Source organism: Lissotriton vulgaris, chromosome 8 (assembly GCF_964263255.1).
Source record: "Lissotriton vulgaris chromosome 8, aLisVul1.2, whole genome shotgun sequence".
Classification (NCBI taxonomy): domain Eukaryota; kingdom Metazoa; phylum Chordata; class Amphibia; order Caudata; family Salamandridae; genus Lissotriton; species Lissotriton vulgaris.
In genome coordinates, this window is record NC_141696.1 from 1,126,876,322 (window position 1) to 1,126,895,238 (window position 18,917).

Consider the following 18,917-nt stretch of genomic DNA (forward strand, 5'->3'; position numbering starts at 1 on the left):
CCCATTGCGAGGGGAGTACGCCAAGGATGCGTACTCGCACCAACGCTTTTCTCGCTATACATCAACAGGGTGATCAGGTACTTTGAACATCAGCCCACAGATGCCCCAAAGCTGGCAGGAAGACTGATCCCCCTGTTGATGTTTGCGGATGACACCCTGCTGATATCAAAGACCCAGCAGGGACTCCAGAGGGCCATTGGGGTTTTCGAATCGTTTTGCACAGACCATGGACTTGTTATTAATACAAGCAAAACAAAATTTATGGTTATGCACAAACAGAGACACATTAGAGGTAGAGTTACTATGGACGGGGTCCAGCTTGAACAGACCCAGGTCTTTAAGTACCTCGGTATCAATTTGTCCTATAATCTAGACTGGAAACAGCACACTAATGAGCTAGCTACAAAACATGCTCAACTGACAGGTGCTCTCACTAAGGAGCTGTTTTCATCTCATTCTAAACCAATTAGACCTGTCCTAAAAATCTACAATGCTAAGGTTGGAGCAGCAGTTCTTTATGGAGCTGAACTTTGGGGGTCCAGTAACCTTACCAAGTTGACGGTAGCACAGAACAAATTTCTCCGCAACATTACTGGCTTACCTATGTCAACCCCATTGATACCTCTAAATTATGATTTAGGACTTTATAGCTTCGTGGATTTGGCCAGGTATAGAACAGTGGCCTATTGGAGAAGGCTATGGGTAACACCAGAGCTCTCCCAATATGCCCAAGGCTTCCTAGAAGTGAGGACCCTGGATACTGGCTGTAAGATAGTTTGGATGAGAGAAGTTAAACTCTTATATAGGGCACTTGGGTTATCTCATTTGTGGGATGATCCTCTAAATAATGTATTTCCACCTAAAAAGACACTTCGTGAGCTTTATTGGTGCATGCTAGAGATTAAGTGTTTTAGGAATCATATTGATCGTTCCTTTACTCACGAGTACTTAGAACTCAAGCACTCTCCGGCCTTAGAATCCTATTGGGACTGGATTACGGTCCCAGGGGACCGGAAGAGGTACCATCAGCTGAGGGTGGGGACACTACCTCTGAATGCCCTAACAGCGAAGTGGAATAAGGTACAAACCTCAAGGTGCCCTTTCTGTCCGGATCATAATGAAAACATTGGTCATGTGTTGTTTGCCTGTCCTGAATACAGAATGCCTAGATGTTCATGGCTAAAACCAATTTGTATCCAGTTAGGCTTAAGAACAGCAAACGAGGCTGTTAGGATTTTAAGAACAGATACCTCTCAGCCCGTTGTTATAGCCATGGCAAAATTCCTCCACTGGATGTGGATAATTCGGGCACGCAAAATGAGTCTGGAGTAATTGTAGGATTGTTACTGTCTGTCGTTATTGTTTGTGCTCATTTGAATTGGTAATCTGCACTAACCAATGATTAATCATGTACGCTGCTTAAGTAATTGTTATTTTTCTATTTTTGTATCATGAATTTAGCTTTTTAGACTTTTTTAAGAGAAAGGAATTGGTTTCCTTTATTTTAATAGAGATTTTAAGATTATGTAAAAATGTAAATAGGATGAGATAGGGAGTTTTTTTTTATTTCAAAAGTTTTTTATTGGTTGTTACAGCATAGACATATATAAAGCAAGTCCATTAGTGTAATATGAGTCATAAATTTACGAATCAAAATTACTGTACGCTACAGTACATCATAGTAAATGTCAGTACAAAAGTACAACAGTAGAGCACGTATCACATACTCACAACAATTCAGTAACAGACATTGTATTTCAACAGCATTTTACTCATTCATGAAGGACAATTATTTACGGTGGCTAGGAGTGCAATGAAGGCAGTCGGGCAGCATATGTTGGTGGGTCGTGGACGGTGTGTGGGCCCATCTAAGGTGGCTTACGTGTCGTGAAGTAGTTATCAAGAGTCGACCATAGTTTTCTCGTGGCAGGACGCCACGGTGTCTGAAGGAGTGTAATATTGTCTGCTCCACGTAAGCTAATTATCCAATTTAACCACCCTGCGTAGTTGGCCTTGCTGGTATCTTTCCAGTTGCTGAGGACTGTCTTAACTGCAGCCGAGAGGAGGAGGTCAAGTAATGCCCTATCATCTGCATCAAGGGATGGGTCCTGGGTGAACCCGAAAACTAGGTAAGGGAGCTCTTTCATCGGTGAGATGTGGAATAGCTTTGAGATCAAGTCGAATATATTCTCCCAGAATTGCGCCACGCAGTCGCATTCGAGGATGATGTGTGATAAGTCACCCTCCGCGCGTTTGCAATTCCAGCAAAAGGCATCTGGGGAGAGGTTGTGTGCAAATAATCGTGCAGGGGTCCAGAAGGCTTTGTGTAAGAGCCAGTATTTTGTCTGTGATAGTGTAGGGCTGATTTTGTGTCTCGTGCAGGATATCCATGCGTTGGTCCAATCTGAGTCTGTGATTGGCCTAGATGAAAGGTTATTCCAGAATTGTGTGATTGGGGCAGTAAGGCCAGATTGTTGGGGACGGCTGAGTTTATAGAGAAAGGAAACCTGGTGTCCTAGTCTGTTTAGTCTGGCAAGGTATGGTGGGAGTGAGGGCGGTGTCGGGGAGAGTTTAAGTTTGGACAAAGCCGTTTTTACGTTTAGGAAGTTATAGAATTCAATTGGTGCAAGATCGTATTTGATTTGTAGGTCGCTGAAGGGAATAGGGTATTCCCCCGCGTACAGCTGGTGTGGGAACAGTATGCCTTTTTTGATCCATGTCTCGTTGTGCATGGGCTTGCCCTTGTACAGAATGTTACGGTTGTCCCAAAGGGATTCCCATCGTGAGCCCCGGATGTTGTTTTCTAGGAGTCTATCAAACTTTAGGAGAGCAGATTTTGTGTTATGAAATATCGATTTAGAATGGGTCAGTTTGTTCAGGTTGGATGAGAGGGCCGCGCTAGGGGAGATACCGTTAAGAATTTGCTCCTCAATTTCTAGCCATACTGGGGTGTATTCAGGTGAGGGAGCGAGCCAGTGAGCTCCTTGTTTGGCTAGGAAAGCGGTCTCATATCTCTTAAAGTCTGGTAAATTGACCCCTCCCGCGGATTTGTCTAAGCGAAGCTTTTTTATGCTGATTCTTGCCCTTTTCCCTTTCCATAGGAAATTAGAGATGGCCATGTCTAGTTTGTGATAGAAGTCTGGTGTGAGGGTTAGTGGGAGCATAGATATGAGGTAATTAACTAGAGGTGAAATCATCATCTTGATGGTTTCCACCCTACCCCACCAAGTGATGAAACGGGGGGACCACCCCTCTAGTTGCGTCTTGATTTTATTTAAAGTGATTTTTTCATTTCGATGGAGGGTCTCCATGAGGGAGTCACCAAACTCGATACCTAGGTACTTCACAAACTCTGGTTGCCAACATAGCCCTGAGTCTCCCAGCACCTCTTTGGTGGTTAAAATATTGAGTGGTTTGACCTCAGATTTATCCCGGTTGAGTTTGTATCCTGAATGGGAAGAGTAACTATCTATGGTGGACATTAGTGCAGAGATTGAAGATTCTGGTGATTCCGTTACAATCAGGATATCGTCCGCATAGGCGGCGAGTTTGACGCACTTATCCCCGAATTTCACACCTTTGATGTTATCATTTTTTTTTATATGTGCAATTAGGGGCTCCATTGCCAAGAGGAAAAGTGAAGGGGAGAGGGGGCAGCCCTGTCTAGTCCCTTGTTCTAAGGGAAAGGCGTCCGACAATGAACCATTTATAGCAATGCGTGCGGAAGGTGACCGGTATAGGGCCATAACCAAATCAGTGAAAGTTTCTCCCAGATTAAAGGCGGACATGCAGCTCTTGAGAAAAGACCAGGAGACTCTGTCAAACGCCTTCTCTGCGTCGAGGGTAATGGCTACGGCCGGGGCTGCGAGCATTTTGGAAGATAGGGAGTTTTTTAATCATGCTTTTTATTGTATCAAATCATTGTGGATCCTGTACTTCTGTGGGGTTGGGGGGAGGGGGTGGGACAAAAAACAACAAATTTTTTTCTTTGTAAAATGTCTTTTATGATTGAAATATATCGAATAAAGACTAATTAAAGTAAAAGAGAGGGTTGGGAGGGTGAGAGGGTTGGGAGGGTGAGGGGGTTGGGAGGGTGAGGGGGTTGGGAGGGTGAGGGTGTGAGGGTGAGTGAGGTTGAGGGTGAGTGAGGGTGAGGGTGTGTGCGGGTGAGGGTGTGTGCGGGTGAGGGGGTGTAAGGGTGAGGGTGTGTGCGGGTGAGGGGGTGTAAGGGTGAGGGGGTGTGAGGGTGTCAGGGGTGTGAGGGGGGCATACATTATACAAAAAAGGAAGCAGGGAACCCGGGATATTTGCCAGATTTTAGATAGAGAGCAGCTCTTTTATATGACACAGTCTACGACAATTTAAAACTGCTCACCTCAAATGTCAGTATTTCTAGAAAAGTTTCTAAACAAAGGATTAGCATTGTGCCATCCACGCCGAGCTATATGTGACAGAGGGATGTGTGTGTTTTTAAAAGAATGTGGTTACTGCTAACTTTTATTGGAGTGTCGTCGGAAATCTGTTTTGTTGCAGATTTAGTGACCCGCACAAATCTGTCATCTTTGGTAAGGACGATGCTGCCTCCTCATAATGCTCTTTGGCATCCATGAATATTCTTTCTCTTTTAGGCATATGCTTCTGAATACATTTGTCATCCCCAGAATTGTGATTTTTGTGTCCCTGCTTCTGGGGATATTCTGTCTCCACAAAGGCCAGTGCAGAATTCAGTAGGTATATGAACTTTCCTATAACAGAGCCTTATTTCTTCGTAACACCAGCCGTCATTTGACTTTCAGGGGCTTGTCGGAATGAACTTGAATGTACATCCTGTAATGGGGTAGCATCGACTGCCCATTCCATTCACGTCTTGTGCTTTCTCATCCATCGAACATTTGATATTTTTTCATGCTTTCCTATTCTCCTTTATGCTCTCGGCTTGAATGTAAACTACATATAAGATGGGAGACACTGTCTTTTCTGCATCCGTTTCACTTGGATAGAAGCGTACGGAGTATGACGGCTCTCTCTGTACGTCAGGGATCCTTGGAGTGAGGTGGCCGGCCAATGCTTGCAAAATGTTTTTTTCCCCCGTTGGTATTCAAACGTATTGTTGCTTTAATTTTTTTCAATGTAAATTGCGTTCTATTCATTGATAATTTAATTAGCGTAATCTGTTAGTGTGTAGTTAATTAAGTTGTGTGTGTTCGGGTGGGGGGAGGGAGAGCGACGGGGGGATGGGTGTCTGTCCAGCAGGGTGTCACTTAAGAGTATTGTTTTCACTCGTGACTCGTGTCACTGCAACGTGTCGGTTTACTTTAGACCTATCTGCACAGAGACCACCCCTCCCCACCATCAGTTTTGGATTGTCGCTTTTATATAGCGCTTCCTAACAGAGAAGTATTCATTTCGGAGTTTGATAACAGCTCCTCTCCCCTAAGCGCTTTGATGAGAGGTTTGCAGATTTTTTTTACGGTCTAGTCGGTTACATTTATTTTCTTTCCGTCATACAAGCACCTCATTTCAGACGTTGTAGCCTCCTGTCATATATGGCATTCTTGAATATGTGCAGTGCTTAACGAGCCGATCGGGCGCGCTCAGCTCGTGCATCTAATAACATTACCCTCCTGTTAATTAACCGGTATCTTGGTGTTCGTGTATCATTCATGTGTGGGGCTTGCATATTCCGTCACTGTGTTCTTAGCTACGTGCCCAAGGCGCAACATGGTAGTAATATTTATGCTACTCTTGCCGCTTACGCCCCTCACCCCCGCCGCCTTGTGCGCTGCTTTCCTCCTGTGCCTTCCATTCTTCCCACCTCCTCTCTCTCACACGAGAGACGTTTGACAGAATTGCTACACATTGTATGTCTAGCAGTGCCGAATGGCTACAAGAAACCTGTTATCGCCTATTGTCCATTTGGCAACGTTCTGCATAATTACAGCAGCTTGCGGAAATCGAGGTTGGAGTCGACAAGATGCGTAGAATCAAACCCATTTTTGTTAAGAAATTCAGGTATTTGCAATACTGTTTACAAGTAACAATCCTAACACAATGATATAATGCTGATTTTAATCTGTGGAGCAAAGGCAGATCTCTGCGGCAGGCACGTTACCCTACGAGCTGCCTGGTCAGCTACAGACTGTAGAGACGGTGGGAAGTAAACGAGCGAGAGAAGGAAAGTGAACAAGCTCTCGGCATTGCAGGGAGCGGGGCAGCCGAACCCGAACCCTTTGAAGTAGCCAGGCTGGAAAAAAACCAATTAGGACGGCCTGTGGCCGTGAATAAGTGACGGCGGGGGGCGGGGAGGGAGGAACAGATGGCTGTGAAGGGAGAAAGGCTGCTGGCAGGGGAAGGCTCGTGCATGAGATCAGGTCACGTGATTGGGATTCTCGTGAACTGTTGAAAATCCTCCTCATAAAAAGTCCGCTTTGTGGATGGACAGCTATAGGTCTCTCTGCAAGACCTAAAAAGCGACGGCAAGAAAAGCAGGGGGGAAAAAAGAGTAGGCAAATGCAAACAGCTCGTGAGAAGTTAAAATAAAACACGTTGCAATGGGAAAGCGGTGGCAAGATTCATGAAAAAAAAGCAACAGCAAGAAAAGCAGTGGAAAAAAAAGAGTAGGCAAATGCAAACAGCTTGTGAGAAGTTCAAATAAAACACCTTGCGATGGGAAAGCGCCGGCAAGAGAAGAAGTAGAAAGGAAACAAGTTTGATGGGGGTGAGGGGGCGGGAGAGCAAATGGCGAGCGCGCGTTCCTTTGAAATCGGAAGGGTGGGAGGGAATGAGCATATGGGGTGTGAGCAAGCCACCAAAGTCAGTGACGTCACAGCAGACAAAACCTGTGTGAAATGTGACGACTACATGTTAACACAAATAAATGGATGACACTTTTACATGTACTACAGTGCATTAAGTAACAGAAAAACAATAACACGGATGTCGTTTAAGTCAGAACCACTCCCTGCTGGGATACCTTTGGAAAATGTCAGGAGAAAGACCAAGAGGATTATTTAAATTTAAAAAATGCCAAGCGCACTCCGGGACCAAACTTGCGACCTCCTTTGGTCCCGGCGCTCAATTCAAAACAGCAGCTGGCTGCAAAATGCAGTGCAGCTGCGAAGCGTCATACCTTTTAGATGCCCGTGGGACTGTGCAGGCGGGTGCTGCTTTCACAGCTGTGCTGGCGTCCGTAGGTTTCAGCACTTACAAAGTGCAGGCAGGTACATCCATGCAGACTGATTAATACAATACAGTACTTCCACTGCTTTGTGCAATCAAAGTGATTGTGGGGTTTGGGGGGAAATCAAGGCAGCTTGTTCGTGCCTACTCGCTGAGGCATCACTCGGGCTCCAGGGAGCCTGACTTCTTGATAGCGTTGGTGGAGCGGGGAGACCCCAGGGAGTGGAGGAACCCGGGCGCAGAAAAAGGATGTCGGGCAGAGCAGTGAATGCTGCGGGAGAGAAGTGAGGAAGCATTGCTGTGTGATTATGCATCACAGTAATAATGTGGTCAGGCAAACCCAGGCGTACTAGAGACAGTTGTTTAACCTCCAGACCGCCACAGAAAAATTGACCAGGAGAGAAGGAGTTGCCGATCTCAGGAGAGACAGCAGTGAGCAAGATCCAAGGAGGCCTCACCGGCAGACTTAGTAACAACGGGAATCAAGACCTATGAAGCCAGTGAGGTAATACAGCCGCCACCTGTGCCCCCACCCTCTGAACTTTTAGTAGAAATCCGGGGATGAGAGGAAAAAGGCATACAGTAACCAAGGGGGCCACTAGAGAGACAAGGCCTCCACCACCCAAGCTCCCCGTACCCGAGTCCGGGAACAGAAGAGGAGAAGCAGGGCATCGGTACTGGAGGCAAATAAATCTAACACGGGAGTCCCAAAATTCTGGCAGATTAACCAGCATATCCTGGGAGTCAAGCACAAAGTCATTGGAGATGGAAACCTGCAACTCAATGCATCCGTCACAACATTGTCCAAGCCCCGGATGTGCAGAGCAGAAATGGCCAGGAGATAAAGGTGTGCCCAACTCGCAATCGCACAGGCCCCAGAATCAAGGAAGGACTGAGAGTACTGCCCTGGTGATTGATTTAGGTCACAGTCACGATGTCGGGTTATTCAAGAACATTGCAACTCAGGAGATGATCCTGGAAGAAACGGAGAGCTTGTTCCACAGCAGAAAGTTCCTTCTAGTTGGAGGACCGGCGTGACTCTGAGGCCTGCCAACCAGCCTGAACAGTCCACAGCCCCAGAGTAGCACGCCAACCTGATGCCCTTTTATCCGTCGTCAACACCTGCAGCGGAGGAGGTTGCAGCCACATGCCCCTTAAATCCATCCACCACTCCAGACAGAACACAATCTCCGGACACACAGGAACAGGCACCGAGTCCTGAACAGGGAAAGGCACGCAGCAGTGAAGATGCCAGAGCAATAGCAAAGACGCAGATGCAATCTGGCCCATGGAACCATAAACACAGAGGCAGCCATGTGACCCTGTACTTCAAGCCATTGAAGCAGGGGTGCCGAAGACAGACAACAGCTTCCTCAACAGTGACTGCTGACGCAGAATTGTGGACGGAGGCAGGAACACCTTGCCCAGAACAGAATCGAAGTCTGCTCCAATGAAGGATCTCCAGGTGGCAAGAAGAAGATGGCATTTCAGGAAGTTCAGGAGAAATCCATGGCTTTCTAGTGTACGAATGGTCAAAGTCAGATGTTGAGACATCACCGAGGACGAAGGGGCCTGCAGAAGCCAATCGTCCAGGTAGGGAAACACAAACATTCCCAGGAGGTGAAGACTGGTCACAAGAGGGTCCACCACCTTGGTGAAGCCTCAGGGAGAGGCCCGGAGGCCAAACGATAGTACACAGAACTGCCAATGCTGAACTTTCTGGCAAAACCTTATAAACTGCTGACACTCCTGTAACACCAGCATATGCACCCTGAAGATCCAGAGTAGACATAACCCAACCAGCCTTAAGAATCATGCGCTGCAGGGCCTCCATTTTTAATTTTATTTTTTCCAATATCGTTATTGACATTGTATACTAACAAATAAGTGGGCCGGTATTTATTGTACATAATTCCTTTAATCGCAACAATTTTTTTTACTTAGTACAATCCTACCCATCCTATATAACCGTATTTCCAAAGTATTTTGTGGTCCGGCCCAAACTATGCACAGTATGAGCCTCCATATTCTAAATAATTTTACCCCACTCCCCAACCCACTCAGCTCAGCATATCAGACATTTCTTCATCTCCCAAAGTGGATCTTGATGGGATACATGATATTCCAACCGCCCAATATCAAAATACATATTCCCAGTTACTTCCCTTGCATTTGGAATGTTAATACTATGCGGTATCAGGTGCTGTTAGTGCTGAATGCATTTCTTTAATATCAGCAAGCACTACCGTTCAGGCCCGTATGTCGTCCTCTAGTTTTTCATCTCATCTAACCCTTTTAATATGTAGTGCTTCCGCTGTCGCCCATTCACACCAGTCACTTAACCATCTCTCTATATGGGGTGGCTCAGGGCTCATCCAGGAGATTGTAATTCAGCATTTTGTCAGTAGAAGTCCCAGCATTACTAATTTTCTACTTAAATTTCTATTTTTGGGGCTAGGCAATAATCCCAGCAGTACTGTTCATATCTTATTAGGGACGGTCCATCCCGTGACAGTTCCCCCTTTTCTAGGATGTCGGATCACTAAGGAGTTATGATTGGACAGTGCCATGCCACGTGCAGGAAATCCGCCTCCAGGCCCTTACATCGTGGACAGTCCACGAATGGAGTCGGAAATATTTTCCCTAGTGTTTTGAGGGAGAGATATGTTTGGTGTATATAATTGTTTTAGATCAATTTAAATCTCAGGTTAGAATTCCCTTTCTTAACTCCCTCATGCACTTTAATCCAGTCACACTCCGACAGGGGATCCTCACAGCGCAGCAGGACCGGCAATACCGGGGTTTTCAGATCGTCTCTCAATGCTCGATTCATATTAGAGATCAGATGACCACCTTGCACCATGTAGAGCATAACCTCGAGCACTCTTGTTGTTGCAGGTTCCGCCGGAAAGGACGCCCACAGTTGACTAGTTACATGCGATATCTTTCTATATTGTAAATATTGTCCGCTTCCCAACTCGAACACTTGGTTATTAGCGAGAAAAAAATCACCCAGTGACAGGCAGCCGCCTCCTTCTATTTATGGCCGGACACAGATTCTGCTATTTTAGCATGGGGTTGAATTACCCAGAGAGGCATGTCAGGGGCATATAGAACATGACCTACCACCTTTTTTAATGCGAGTTTCCATACTTGCGCCACATGTTGAATTATGCATGGGCATGTTTTTGATACTCCCGCCCCTCTCATCATTAGGTGTCCCAGAAGGGTGTCACCCACATATGTTCCGGAAAGTAACCTTTTCTCTCAATTACCCTTATCATTCGACCAGTGATTAGCATTCTGAAGCTGGGAGGCCATATAGTATAATTCCATACTGGGAACCTCCAGTCCCCCTTTTGGCCCTGTCCTCTGCAGCGTCATTGGGCTCACTCTTTTATGTTTTGGACCCCATAATAACTTCATCAACAATTTATTTAAGGTTTTAAAGAAGTGCGTAGGGATCTCGTAAAACGAGTGTTGTAACACATACAGACATCTCAGCAGGACGAGCATTTTTGCAAGTGCAATTTTACCCATGAGTGACAGCGGCAGCCCCTGCCCGAAGCGCAGCGAGTTACCCACCCCTTCCACCACCCGTACAACATTCAGACTCAAGCAACTTTCGGGCAAGCCAGCTAGCCAAATCTGCAAGTATTTGGGGATGGGTTCTGCCCCTGTGAGCTCTACCGCCGGCAGCAACTCCTATTGTATCTTGGCCAGTAGGCCAATCGGTAACAGCACTGATTTTTGGGGATTTGTTTTTAGGCCAGATAATTCACAGAATCCCTGCAATATATCTAATAATTTGGGTATCGATTGAGTTGGTTTTCGAGAGTATATTAAAGTATCATCTGCATACATCGAGACCACCTGGGTAGTGTCTCCCAGTTTAATCCCCCTACCATTCAATTGTTTTCATAAGGACTCCGCAAGCGGCTCCATTACAGCCGCAAAAAGAAGCTCAACAAGGGACACTACGGTCCCGTACCTCACAGCAGTGCAAAGACCTGTGAAATCAATCTCCCTATGCACAGCGGGCCCAAGGGTCTGTATACATCAATTTCAGCCATTTTATAAATCCCTCTACTATCCGAATCACCTTCAATGTCGCCCAAATAAAGGACCAATCCACCGATTTGAAGACCTGCTCTATATCGAACAGTGCCAAAGCGCAAACCTCAGTTTCTATAGGTGTGGAATGCCACAGATGTGCAAGTCGTCTTAAATTAGGAGCAGTGCTGCGTTTGGGGATGAACCCGCATTGATCTGAGTGTATCAGCAGAGGCACCCCACTCAGGATTTTCAACAGAGCCTCTGTCTTGAAAGGAATTTTCCGGACAAACTTGTTCAAAGGTCGGAGGTTAATTACAATCCGAAAGCACTTGTGACCTTCAGAACAAGAAATATTACAGAATAAGTCCCCTGACCCCATTGTGACCAGGGAACAGGTACAATCGCCTTCTTCGGAAACAGAGACTAAACACCGTCCAACAGAGCCTGACAATGAGACACGTCCTTGGGGACCGGAGTCTGCACCCTGCTCGATGCAGGTGAAATCGATCCAGTAACCTCGTTCCAGGACATCCAGGGCCCACTGTTCTGACGTCGAGACGCCTAGTCGCTAAAAAAAGGCACAATTTCCCACCAACATTTGATAGCACTCCAGACGAAACAACCTAGTATAGTAAGGAACGCTGATTTTCAGGTCCCATCTCAGGAAGGGGTTTTGCCTGAAATCGCCGCTGGAACCCTTTCCCAGTTTTTTCTGTTTCCGGAATCGAGGTTTTTGCAGAGGAGAAGGCTTACATAAAGATTTTGCATTGTTATAGAACGAATCCTTACAACGTTACTGATGCGGAAGGACAAGGAATGCTTCCGTTCTTTGAACACCTTGTGCAGCTTCTCTTCAAGGACTTTCCCAAAATACGAGGACCAGTGAACAGTAAACGCAAACCCATGGAGCGCTGAGTGTTCCAGCCTTTCAGCAATAAGTTCTGTCTGGCAGCAATGGACGCACCACACGACATGGCTGAAGCATGCACAGAGTCAAAGGCAATATCCGATAGGTACTCAGCCTGACATTCCATTGATTCAAGAAGTAAGGACAACTGATCCCTTCCTGCATGGTGGAAAATAAGGTCTTAAAGTCGGACAAACAAGACTGAGCGACATAAGCCCCATACACACCAGACCGGATGGCGAGATGTGATCCAGAATAGTCAATCTTCTTATCCATCCCATCTTGGAGGACACTATCATCAGCAATGGAAGGATGTCCCACTAAACTGGCCCCAATCTAATCCACATGAACAGTCTCAGGAATGGTATCCTCCATGTCCTGCAAGGGGTAGAGTTGTGACATGAAGCGAGGCATCATAATGTGACATGGATCCTTCCATTCCTTCAACAGGACATCCATTACAAAAGGATGAATAGGCAGAGACTTAGTTGCCCTCTTCTGAAACTGTGGCAACACCACATCCCTGCAAGTGCTGAAAACCTCCTCATTAGGGGAATCCATATTTTCACTGACATGAGACAGAATGTCCAGCAACATATCCTTGGAAATATATTTCCCTTTAATGTCCACTGCACCCAAGGAGGAACTAACAGAAGACTCAGAGCTGGAGATATCAGAGTAGGGTTAATGGCTCCCACCAGAAAGCATATTAGCAGACTTCTTGGAAGACTTAAAATCAGACATGATTGCCAAAATCAGCCTTGTCAAACACACGTCATCATCCAGCTTGGCCTGCTTCACAGGATGGACGGAATACACACTGTACCCTAGAGACGCTGTAGAAGACACAGGAGAAACATGCCTGCACTTCTGATGATGCTTCACCATAATGCCAAACAGCAACTGAGTCAGTAGCAACCAAGAGAAAGGTTTCTCCCACTTATATGCAAATTACGGTGTAGAAGCAGTCTACTCCACTTCCAGCAAGTGTAATGACACAGGCAATTCAGTCAGCCATCAGCTGACCCTGAAGAATGAAAGAAATGAAGGGGCGTGGCCAACCGCACTGTGAAAAAAAGGAATTTCCCGGCCACCGTAGGCCAACATGCAACGGGAGGAGCCCTCGCTGTTTAGGAGAAGCGGTCCTTGGAACAGCCCGCATCCAGCAAGACTGTCCAACCTGACTCGCCTCCACTCGGGCGGTTCAGGACTCATTGGCCCCTCCGTAGCTCCCCCCTTGCATCCGCATCACAAAGACAGAATCAACAGGGGAGAACGGAGGAAGGTACCAGCAGGCCCAAGGGAAGCCATTGACTGTGCGCCTCTGGCAAATAACCAAAACAGTAGGAACACAGCTCTTGCTGCTGCAAAGAACAGCGGGAGCCAAATCCGCCTAAAATAGGCAGTGCCAGCAGGACTCGAACCCCACCACTCCCAGCCACAGTGGAGTGGATCAGGAACAAGTCAAAACACTCTCCTTAGTATGCTCAACAACCAACAAGAATAAATTAAAACCGTACTGTGTCCAAAACGCGGTCGGTCAAACAGACGCCCCAGGGTGGCGGCAACACGAATAGGAAACCACCAGGAAGTAAAGGAGAAGAAACTGAAGAGAACCGGGGTCCAAAAAGTGTGTCACTTACAGAGTCCAGGAGGCAACAGGACTCAACTGCAGCTGCTCCCTCAAAGGCCCAAAAGCACCCCCAGAGCCCAGCAAAGGAGGAAACGAAAGGGCATCCAGCAACAAGATAAGTGCCCAGCAAATACTACAGGGTCCCCCGTCATGTAAACTGACAGGAAACAAAACAGGTAGTTCTTTCTGCTGGCTATGTAATTATAGCCACGGCCAGGAGGGTGGGTGGAGCTTAAAAGCGTTTCCTGTCAGGGGAATATACCTTATTAGTTATGACTGGGTCGAGGACGAGGGACATAGAGGTAATAGCGCCATTCAATCAATCAACCAGGACATTTATTAAGCGCGCTACATACCGGTGAGGGTCTCAAGGCGCTGGGGGTGCTGCTACTGATCGAAGAGCCAAGTCTTGAGAAGACGTCTGAAGGCCAGGAGATCCTGGGTCTGCCGTAGGTTGGTGGGGAGGGTGTTCCAGGTCTTGGCAGCGAGGTGGGAGAAGGATCTGCCACCGGCAGTTTTCTTCGGATGCGCGGCACTCTGGCGAGGGCGAGGTCGGCGGAACGGAGCTTGCGGGTAGGGGCGTAGAAGCGGAGTCGTTTGTTGAGGTACGCTGGGCTGGCGTTGTGGAGGGCCTTGTGTGTTTGGATGAGGAGTTTGAAGGTTATCCTCTTGATGACGGAAAACCAGTGTAGGTCTCTAAGGTGGGGTGTGATGTGGCTGCGGCGGGGGTTGTCGAGGATCAGTCATGCCGAGGCGTTCTGGATGCTTTGTAGCCTTCTCAGGATCTTGTTTGATGTTCCTTCGTAGAGGGCATTTCCCTAGTCCAGCCTGTTGGAAACAAGGGCCTGGGTTACTGTTCTTCTCGTTTCGGTGTGGATCCACTTAAAGATCCTGTCGAGCATTCGTAGGGTGTTGAAGCAGGATGAGGATATGGCGTTGACCTGTTTAGTCATGGAGAGGGTGGAGTCGAGGATGACCCTCAGGTTAGGTGCGTGGTCGGTGGGTGTCGGGGCTGTTCCCAGTGATGTCAGCCACCAGGAGTCATCCCAGGCTGAGGGTTTGGAGCCGAGGATGAGGACCTCTGTCTTGTCAGAGTTCAGCTTCAATCGGCTATTCCTCATCCATTAATAGTGAGCAGTGTCGCAAACATCGGACAGTGTTGCTGACAGTGTGCATTGTTGCTCCATAGGGCGATCATTTTGAAGTGCAACAGGCAAAATGCAGTACTCCAATTACTGTTTAGTACAACAAATAGTTTTAGTGCGCTACAGCATATATTGCAATAGCAAATACTCAGTACTAGTCTATGCACAATTCTAATGGTAGTGTGCAGCTAGGAAGCAGCAGTACAGCCAGTGTGCAATGTTAAAGTCAGAAACCATTGTAGGGTTCTGACAGAGTTACATTCTGCATGCAGTGCTACAATCGTTCTACAGTGGTACAGCAAGTATGCAGTGATACAGTCAGTGCACAGTCCTATACTCAGGCGCAGTCTTAAAACCAGCCACAGTGCTGGGCCGAATACAGAGTTACAGTCAGGGTGCCGTACTGCAACAAGTGCAGCTTATTAATGTGCTGTGTTACAATATACGTGCAGTACCTACGTTGAGGAACAAGCATTAGCAATAGCATTACACCTATGCAAGATCTATTGGCTTTATGAATGCTTTTTAGGTCTCGCCTGAGCTAGCGCATGCGCTGTTATGGCGAGACATTTAGTAACTGGGTTTTCAAACTGCTACTCAAAGGCTTTTGCCAGCCTCCAGCGTGCGGTTACGGGCGCGTGAACGTTCACAGGCCATCTGGCTTTCTGTAATGGCTCATTAAGCCTTACAGCATGTGAATCCCCTCCTCTACCCCCTCCCGTCTCCCTCTCCCTCCTCATCAGCTTCTCTTATTGCAAGCGTCCCGCGGCCAATGCTTGTTAGATCCATTTCACAGGGAAGTAACTAAATGAAAGAAGGAAAGAGAGGTGGACTGCTCGCGCGCACCACTTGTGGGCTTGTTTAAATCGTAGGCAGAGGCTACAAAACAGTGAAGGTGAGTTTTACAGCTTTTCTTTTTTATTATTTTGCCTCTGCGTACATTTTTTACTGGCTTCCAAGTAAATATCTTATCTGCTTTGAGGTTTCAAGGTTAACATCTCTCCATGTGAAAGCTGACCTCGTGGACGATAAGTGTATACAGATGGTGCCAGTTTATGTCTGCGGCAGAAAACCTTGCAGCTCCTACGCAAGATGTTGAATGCAAGGCCCACAATGCGACCTCTTCCCGAACCCGGGTCACACATTTCTTAATCGACAACCACACCGGCTCGATTACTTACTGGAAATCTTCTTTTCTCCGAGTCATTGACATTCCTTGTATCATTCCCTACAAAATGAGGTTTAAATTTGCCCCCCTACAAGCAGGATTTACCTATTTTACCCCTAACAGAACAAGCATTGGCATAGCCAATAGGTCTTACTTCTGGGACCTTATAAGTGTTTAGCCATGCAACAGTTGATGTTGTTGCACCAATGATATTGTGCTGCATAACTAAATACTTATAAGGTTCCAAAAGCGAGACCTATTGGCTATGCCAATGCTTGTTTAGATATGTTGCAAAGCAGCTCATATTGCTGTGCAACGTGGCTTAAAGTTAAGGAAAAAAAGACCTGTTACACCGCCAGCGCTTTTTTTGCCCTTTGCTTTAAGCCATGGTGCACAGCAATACAAAAATATAGACAAAACCAACAGAATTTTGGCAGAGCAAATAAAACCTATTGTCTTTGCCAACGATTATTACTATATCTCACAACAGTTTTTCCTGCGATCTTTGGTCTAGACATGAATATTGTGTAAGTTGTAATTAGTTGTATTGTTCAACACTCTGATACCCGTGTCATGTTCGCGCTACACAACACTCTTTAAAAATAAATTAAAAGAAAAAACTTGGAGCATCTTAACTGAAACAATGCAGCTGCTCCCAAAATAGACTGTGGTGCTAATCGTTTTTGGTAATCTCGTTTAAAACCTACTATACTAAATTATGTTGTGTATGCAGCACTTCAGGTATTTGGTATATCTGCTGACTTTCAGAGCTATTATCCCAAAATTATCTTTTCTCGCAAGGTTTTAGACACTTCTTTTAAGCGATGTACCGAAATGCAGCGGAACTGTAAAACGCATTAAAATAGTAATCCAGAACAGCTTTATTTTGCATTTCTGCTCGTTCTAAATTTCTTTAGGAGCAGGATTAGTTTAAAAAAAATCACTGCATAAATTCTGTCTTCTACCTTCACGTTGGTCCGAACTCCACCTGCTGCTTATGACTTCCTGCACTATTTTTTGTTTACATTAATAGCATTTTATGGGACAGAGTGTTGCCATCTTGATCATCAAGCTCTCCAAAAATCCATACACCATAAGATTAGGACACTGAAGCCTCAAATGAGCCCAAACATCGCATTCAACGTGAAAGAAGAAGGGATGAAGCTTATAGTACTGGGTCTTACCTTCCGCTGTGAAGATCTTCAAATCCGGCTGGCTATCTTTTACTTACAACTAGACCGCGCTAAAAACATGAGCAGCTCTAACTGACGACAACAATATACGATAGCGCCGACAAGCAATCGGAAAGCGAAATCACGTTGATTGACAGGCGAGGGGGCGGTACAAGGAGGGTTTTGACGACCGTGTGACCCAACAAACCTTCTGATTGGTTAAAAAGAACTATTCCGCTCAGGGGAAAACAATCCACCCTCCCCTGGCAAGAAACGCCCTTGTGCCCCGGAAGAGCAGAAGTTATCTCCAGCCGCACGTGGACCGGCACTCCAGGTTGTTTCTGGGAGGAAGTTATTTGAATAAGTGGTATCTGTGGAGAAGGGACCCGAGTGTAACCGGCAGAAAGAGGAGTATATACCGGTAGAAAATTAACATAGAAGTCGGGAGCAGCAAAGCAAATAGTCAGTAAACGACTGACTGTGCTTTAAGTTGGCATATATTATCCAGTGCTCAGTACCTGCACTTCTTTAATTTGAAATGGAGAGTAACCGCACTTCTCATCGCTGCTGTAACAAGTTTAAATAGGAGAGTACTGGCTCGTCTCAGGAGCACGCAGGTACTCTAAATAATGTGCATTATTGACTATTTAGCGTAATAAAAAATTAAACAGCAGGATAAGACCAATGCCAGCTGAGGTAAGTGAAACAGCATTGGCAAAACCAATATTTTACGCCTATGTGAGCTCTATTGGCTTTGTCAATGTTTTTTACATAGCCCAGCCTAATGTTTTTTTTAAAGTGCTTATACGCGGCAAGCATTGATCAAGTCATAGTGTTTTTTTTCTCCTTTAAGCCATGATTGTATCTAAAAACATTGCAAGAGTAACTTGGGGCTAGGCGGGGAGGGGGCAAGCAACATGAGTGGAGAGGGTGGTAAACAAAGAACAGCAGGAGGAGAAGTGGAGTGGTGAGAACTACTAAGACAAAGCAGTAAGAGGGACAGCAAGTGAGAATGGATGACTGACAATGAATGAGTGTGAGACGTGTTAGGGAGTGTGAGTTAGAATAAGTGTGAGGGTGTGATAGTCAGGGAATCTGTAAAGATGAATGAGTTAGAGTGAATTAGAATAAGTGAAAATAACAGTCGGTGAAAGTGTGATTTGGAGAGTGTGAGTGAGTGTAAGGATGAATATCAGTGAAAGTGAGTGTAAATAAATGAGAGCCAAATGAAGGAATTTGAATATGAGTGAGTGCAAGTGTGAGGGAATGAAAAAATATGAGTGAGTCAGAATATGAGTGCAAACAAGTAAGAGTGTGAATGAGTGAGTGCAGTGAATGAAAATTAATAAGTGAGTATGTGAAAATGAGTGTGAGTGGATGTAAGTGAGCAAGAGTGAGAATATGGTGTCATTCTTGCAAATCTGCTACTTGCCCTGGAATACTTAAGGTAATTCTTGGCTTAGACACCCATGCCAAAATACTGGCATACTGAACTCCATTCTTAGTGTGACACTCACCTGTGAGACTGGTACTGGGAGTGGTGGTAATTCTTGGTATAATGGGCACCCATCATAAAATACTGGCACTGACATACTCAGAATATCAAACATTTAAAAAACTGTGTGCCGTGTCACACATGACAGGCAATCACTGACCA

General features: G+C 46.0%; 1 protein-coding gene across 1 annotated transcript in view; it reads right to left on the reverse strand.

The window, feature by feature from the left end:
* The window catches only part of SETDB2 (SET domain bifurcated histone lysine methyltransferase 2), a 535,415-nt gene extending 518,032 nt beyond the window's left edge, over positions 1-17,383 (reverse strand). The window contains exon 1 of the mRNA XM_086934967.1: positions 17,273-17,383. The gene's annotated coding sequence lies outside the window, so the exon portion shown is untranslated. The remainder of the gene's footprint in view (positions 1-17,272) is intronic.
* Positions 17,384-18,917: the final 1,534 nt, after the last annotated feature.